Source organism: Brassica oleracea, chromosome C2 (genome assembly GCF_000695525.1).
Source record: "Brassica oleracea var. oleracea cultivar TO1000 chromosome C2, BOL, whole genome shotgun sequence".
Lineage (NCBI taxonomy): Eukaryota > Viridiplantae > Streptophyta > Magnoliopsida > Brassicales > Brassicaceae > Brassica > Brassica oleracea.
Window position 1 is genome coordinate 30,972,763 of NC_027749.1, and position 7,913 is coordinate 30,980,675.

The following is a 7,913-nucleotide window of genomic DNA, read 5'->3' on the forward strand; positions in this document are numbered from 1 at the left end:
ATTTATATATGTAATAGTTACTAATTATTAATTATTTAATATATTTGTTATTTCATAATATGTGAAAGAACATATAATACTTAAAAATAATTTATATATATATATATATATAATGTTCATTACACCAAAGCTTAAAAAGACTCTTAACCTAGTTTGATAGTATTGTATTACTATCTATTTTGCAATGACCCCGAAGCTCAATGGTTTGTCATATAACACTTGAAGACTAATTGGTAATTACAATACAAAATCAAATATATATATATATATATATGGTAAACTATACTGTATCAAATAATTTGTCCGTGGTATCTAATAATTAACTGGTTAATTGCTGGTTAGTTATTATTATTTATTTTTTTTTGATAATCCAGGGGTTCCCCGCTTCGCGGGTCATTCTCCTGGGACCGGTCAGGCAGCGGTTCACTTCATCCGGGAGGGTTTTATCTGGGCTGGATCGAACCCAGTACCGCTTTGGTGTCCAGAAGAGGCAGGGTATTTTCCGCATGGGGAGGGAATCGAACCCGGATGGTGGTTGCCACCAGAGACCCGTCTTGCCACTTGGACTACCTCGTCCGGACTGCTGGTTAGTTATTGTACCGTTTGATATCAAGAAAAGAAGGATCAAACAAAAAAGATTGTGGCAGCAAAACATAAGATCCGTGATTAGTGGATTAATAACAAAATTTCTAGAATTTGGAAGATGCATATATTTATTTGTTTATATTGTCTTCTTGCCCGCATACAAATCTGGGACTGACTTTCTTTAGCTGTTCTTATTTGTCTTTGTTCTACAGTGACAGGGTCTCTAGCACTTTGGTTAGGCTCGAGTCGCCATCATCACGTTACTTGATTTAATGTTTTTTTAATAAAACATTAGGTAAGGTAAATATCATTTTATTCTACGAAAAGTCGAAAATAGATATATTACGTATGTGCACCTTTTTATATGATTTGTATTATTTTCTCCAGCTTGCATATTTTGTGTGTGGTTAAAATAAATCATAAAAACCAATTCGTTCATTATCAATAAGTTTTGATGAACGAACATATTATGCAAAAAAAAAAAAAACTATTATATTAATATGATACAACTCTTACAATCAATTAGTAAAATAAGTGTCAGAGAATTATCAGGCATGAATACAAACCTAGTGTTGTATCTTATAGACACTATAATTTTGGTGTGAAGATAGAGACCTAATCTTGATTTATCGAACTTGAATCAATCGACACAAACACAAGCAACTGTTGATCCAGTGTTAACCACACCCCTCTGTTAACGAGGAAAGGCCTCTATAGCTCATGGGAGCTGGAATTGAACCAGCAACATACTAATCTTGCTCTCAACCGAGCTCCTTGTACAATCATTCTTCGTGTCTCTCGCTCTCGATCTTGGCTGATAACAAAAACCCTAAGTCAACTCTAATCAGCTCAAGACTCAGACTTATAGCTTTATAACTCAGTTATTTGCACGTGCTTAATAACACTCAGCATGTGAAAAGGCGACACATGTACTAACCGACTAATGTGTTACAAATTCTTAGATTCAAACAGAGTATCTAAGACACTTAGACTCTACGAAAGACCAACTTCCTTTCAGCTTGAGTCTTCTACTTGTGGCTGATCTGATGACTATAAACCTTCAAATCTCCACCTGAGGCATAGATCAACCTCTACACCAATCTCCTTGTGCTCTAAACCGAACACACGAATCCTTTACCAGACTCGACATCCTTTTCAGGATAGTCTCAGCTCATTCCTTACCAATACGAAGCATCTTCAGTGCTTCCTTCACCTTGTAAACCAGTAAAACTTTAGTAAATATATATGTGGGGTTGTAAGCTGTGGCAATCTTCAAAACTGCTACTATCCCTTTGCTTATAAGATCTCGACCATAATGATACTTCTGTGCGACATGCTTTGTTCTCTCATGAAGCACAACATTCTTGGAGAGAGCAATGGTGCTTTGAGAATCGCAAAATATCTCTACCGTCTCTTGACCAAAACCTAATTCTTCAGGTAAACCCTTCAACCATACCCCTTCTCTAATGGCTTCTGATAGAGATATGTATTATGGTTCTGCTGTTGAAAGGACTACAACCTGTTGAAGTTGAGAGTCGCAGTAACCCTTAACAATGAACTCTCCTTTATGCTTGTAGCACAGTCTTGTATCAAGCGATCCTTGAATGTATCTTAACACCCACTTGACTGCTCTCCAATGCTCTTGAATTGGATTGTACATAAAATGACTTACAAGACCAGCCTTATATGCTAGGTCAGGATGAGTGTCCATCATAACATACATAATGCTTCCCACTACGCTTTGATATGTTATACCTTCCATTTGATCTGCATGTTCTCTGATTTCATGTTTTGTTGTAGTCTTCAGCTTGAAGTGTGCTCCCACAAGCGTTGCAACAGACTTACACTGATCCATTCTGAAATTACTTAGTATCCTTCTGAGATAACCTTCTTGAGATATCCATAAGCACCCCTTACTTCTATATATTTCAATTTTCGTGAGAAAATTTTCTTTGCATCTTCGAGGTCTTTCATATCAAATTCACTGTTTAGAAGTATCTTCAAACTCCGAACATGACTGACGTTTTTAGCGGCAATCAAGATATCATCTACTTTGATATTGATTCATCTTCATGAAGTCATCAAAGCGCTTATTCCATTGCCGAGGTGACTGCTTCAGCCCATAAAGTGATCGTTTCAGTATACAGACTTTCTCAGGATGATATTTGTCCACAAAACCTTCATGCTGATCCATCACAATGTATTCTTCAATGTTTCCATGTAGGAATGCTGTTTTGACGTCTATCTGTTGCAGTTCTAAGTCAAAATGAGCTACAACAGACAGCATGTATCTAATAGACACATGCTTGACTATAGGAGAAAATATTTCCTTGTAGTCGATGCCTTCCTTCTGCGAGTAACCTTTTGCTATTAGTTTGGCCTTGAATCTTGGATCCTCTACTCCAACTATACCTGATTTCCTTTTGAAGATCCACCTGCAACCTATAGTCTTTTGGTCCTTTGGTTTATCAATCAATACCCAAGGGCCACTCTTCTTTAGTTAAACCATTTCATCCTTGGCAGCTTCCATTTTTCACTATCTGGATCACTCATGGCTTCTTGATAACTATTTGGTTATGTACCTCCATATTCAACCATCATGCATATCATCTCCTCAAATTCTTCTTCATATCCCATATATCCACATTCGTAATCACTGAGTTTTAGTTGTGGAATGATCTACGTCCGAGATCTGTCTCTTGATAACTGATACTTTGTTTAAATCATCTGATGCAAGTTTGCTTGCTTGACATGTCTCTTCTTCTGTTTATGCTTCTGACTCAGTACTCCACCTTGAGAACTATCTCTTAGTTCCTCATCATTTTGATCTTCAACTTCTTTTTTTTTTGAATTATACAGAGGTATCATGGCCCCACAGAAGTGATCCAGACTAGTCACGTGTTATCACGTGTCGGTCTTCTGTCCCTAGCGATGCCGAAATCTTCAACTTCGAATTTAATGATTCTTGTATCTTGAAATTGACCTTGCTTTGAACCTTGATCTTCTGAAAGTTCTTTAAACACCTTATATTATCAGAACACAATGTTCCTACTAGTGGTGCACTTTTGTTCATCCATTCACCAAACTCTGAATCCTTTAACTCCTTCAGGGTAACCCTAAAGACACCACTTCTTGCTTTTGGATTTAGTTTCCCATCATCAAGGTGTACATACACTACACAGCCAAACCATTTCATACCTAAGAGATCTAGCATAACTGAGGTCCAAATTTCTTCTAGAACTTGAAACTCCAAGACTGATGATGGAGATCTGTTTATTAGATGTACCGATGTAGCAGCAGCTTCTTCCCAAAACATGTGTCCAAGCCCACTCTCACTTAGCATACTTCTTACTTTATTCATGATGGACCAATTCAATCTTTCTGCCACACCGTTTTGTTGAGGGGTGTAAGTGAACGTTCTGTGTATTACTATTCCTTCCTCTTTACAGAAAACTATGAAACAACTGATTGCAAAATTCTAACCCGTTGTCGGATCTTAACTTCTTGATTTTCTTTCAGACTTCGTGTCTACCATCTTCTTACACTACACAAAGTTCCTAAAGGCCTCGTCCTTATGCCTTAAAAGATATATCCATGCATTTTGTGAGAAATCATCAGTAAACAATATAAAATACTGACATTTACTGAGAGTATAAGGAACGTTCGATGATCCCCATAAGTCAGAATGGATGTTGTCCAGTTTGTTCCTGGTAACATGTTGGGCAAGACGAAAACCAGTCCTATGAGTCTTTCCCATTATGCAGTCTTCGCAGAACTTAATCTCTGAAACTCTCTTAGTTCCAAAACATCCCTTATTGGCCAGTTCTTCTAATCCCTTCTGACCAATATGCCCCATCCGACTATGCCATAATTGATTATGTTCTTCACTCAGAACCATGTGATCTTCTTTACTACTGGAATCTGACAAATTTGCTTCAGAACTTATGCCTCTCCTTGTAGATACATAGACTGTCTTCTTGATCCCTTTATGAAGACCGTACACCCTATGATAACCTTGAGTGTACCATTTCAACATTTAAACTCGCATCCTTTCTCTTCAAGCAAACAAAGAGAAATCAGATTTCTTGAAATACTCGGCATGTATCTCACATCATGTATGAGAAATGTGGTTCCATCTAGATTCCTAAAACGTGTCGACCTTTATCCTTTGACCTCTGAACTGAGTTATTTGCCATTCTCACTTTACCCGCTGTCTTCTCTTGTAGATCCAAGAGGAGTTCCTTTCGTGGAGTCATATGAAGAGTACAACCAGTATCGACTACAAGAAAAAAAAGCTTTTCTTTGTTTTATTAATTGACCAATGAGAAAAAAGGAAGAGGATTAATAAAAGAGTGACTTGTAACCATTGGATTAAAAGCAATCAATGGTCATAGATTAAATAATCAAAAACTATTTTTTATTTAATATTTTTTTTTAAATTATAATTTTATTATGTAACTAATTTTATTTATATAAAATTAAATTATCATTTACATTTATAAAGTTACCATAAGAACTATTGAATTTCAGATTTAACATATAAGATTTTTTTTAGTGTTACATAAAAACAAAAAAAAGTGTTACAAAAAAACATATAAGATTTTAAAGTAAAGGTTTGTGTGATAGGGTTAGAAGGTTAGATTTAGGGTTTGAAAAAGTAAATTTGAAAAGATTATATATTAATAATTATTATCTTTTAGTTTTTAATTTTATTAATATTTGGAAATATGATATTTGGGATTTTTTTTTATTTAAAGTTTAGTGTTTATATGAGGTTTGGATAGGGATATAGGGTTTAGGGTTTGAAAATATGTAAAGGATTTAGGTTTTAAGGTTTAGATTTAAGATTTGAATTGAAAATATTAAAATTTGAATTTAAACTTAAGATTAAAGATTAGAATAGGAAAATATTTGAGTTTTAGGTTTGTGTTTAGAGTTTAGGGTTTAAAATATGTTAAGAGTTTAAGGTTTCAAATAGCCAAACATAGCGTTTTTAATTATGTTTTTCTATTAAAAATAAGTGTTACGTTAAAACCATACGCTATTATCGCGTTTTTAAATATACTACTTTATCATAGCGTTTCGAAATGTAGAAACGCTATCTAAAACTAAAGCGTATGTAAACCATACTAGAAAGGCAAAAAACGCTATCCTCTACTGCTATTGAAATCCATATATCTTGTAGTGATCCAGCACCCACTCGGTGTAATCAGTCCACTTGGAACATTATTTCTTGAAATGTCCTTCTTTGCTGCAGATCCAACACACTCGTTTCGTTCTTAGATTTTGACCTGGACATGTCCTTATTCTTCCCAAAACTTACAGTCCTAGTATCCGATATATCCCTCAAAAAATGACCCTCCCCACCAGACCTAGAGCTAAAAGCATCTTTAAATTCCAGTTCCTTAGATCTAGTAGCACTAGCAACCTCTTCTACCTTTATAGCATCACAACCATATTTCAAGGTTTCTTTAAGAGAATCATACTTGGCTGGGAGAGCGTTGAGTAGTAGAATCGCTTGAATATCCTCTGGAATCTTTATGCCAAGTTTCTCAAATTCTTAATCATCTTTAGAAATTCGTCTGTGTTCTGGTCTATTGATCTTGAGCCTTGCATCTTGAAAGAGTACACCTTTAGTTGCGCATGAACACAATTTGGCAAGCTTTGCGTCATATATAACCGATGGAGTAATGCCCATGTTTGTGCTGCTGTGACACACTTATCGATCTTCCTTAATACTTGATCACTGATGCTCATGAATATTATATTCATGGCTTTCTCATCTCGTTCCATCCTCGTCGTTTCTTATGCTTCTTTCTTTTTCTTGATGTTTGTTTCTTCATCATTGTTACCTCCTCTTTCTTTATCGATTCCGTTAGCACTTTCTTAAGACCTTGTACGCTGAGATTTGTGTACATCTGTTTCTTCCAGATTCTGAAGTCTCTGATACCGTCGAACATCGTCATCATGATTTTATGACTTGACATTTTGATACGAATTGATTTCGTCTTAGATTGATAGTTAATCACACCAAAACCTGGCGCTCTAATACCAATTTGTGAAGATAGAAACCTAATCTTGATCTATCGAACTTGAAATCGACACAAACACAAGTAACTGTTGACCCGATGTTAACAAGGAAGGACCGCTATAGCTCACCGCTGGGATTGAAGCAGCAACACTCTAATCTTGCTCTCAGCCGAGCTCCTTGTACAATAGTTCTTCATGTATCTCGCTGACGATCTTGGCTGATAACATGAACCCTAAGTCATCTCTAATCAGCTCAAGACTCAGACTTATAGCTTTATAACTCAGCTATTTACACGTGCTTAAAAGCAGTCAGCCTGTGAGAGGAGGACACATGTACTAACAGACTAATGTGTTACAAACCCTTAGACTCAAACATAGTATCTAAGACATTTAGACTCTACGAAAGGTTAACTTCCTTTCATCTTGCTTGAGTCTTCTTACTTGTGGATGATCTGATGACTATAAACCTTCAAAGTCAGCATGTCACGTGTGTATTGTAGATTCCTAAGCTAGTTAGAGATACATGTGTGATATCATTGATTAGAGGATTTCATATATTAATGCATAAAGATCCATATTCTTAATTAAGAATAAAATTAGCTTATGATCTCTTCAATTGTTTTTCGCTCTTTCATATTAGATTCTTTTCTGATGTCATGTGTGTTAATAAATTCAAATATCTCTAGAATATAAATTTAAATAACATCGGAAGATAAGAACAAATGACGAACGTATAGTTCAACAATATTAGTTAGGTACACAGAAGTACATAAAACTGTTAGTTTCTATCCTTCCCTTCCATAAAGGCTTCGAAATTATTTCTTCTTTTTCTTTTTCTGCCTCGTACTATATTAACACGTTTTCAATTGTTCTGTTAAAATGTAAATTGTGACAATTGGAGTATCATTTTCTTTTGAAGTGTGACGAAAAAAAGAAAAAAAAAATGAAAACGTGTGTGGTTTATAGTAGGGGAAAATTGCCAAACAAGACTCACAACTCGATTTCAAACGCAAAGGTTAACCCAAACTTGAATCAAATGCAAAAGTAACCTAAAAGGCTATTGAAATTACAACCAACCCCTCGTGAACAAACAAAAAAACCAAAAATGTTTTACGTTTCTAACCCCCGTAAGTCGTCTGGACTAGTTTTACTTAGAAATAATTTAAACATTTTGTAAAAAATATTTTGATAAGTGAAAAATTGAAATCATGTAATTAACATATGTTTTAAGAGATATAAATTAAGATATAACAAAAGTTAATTGCTTTCAACATAGATGAGTGAAAGTAGTGAGTCAT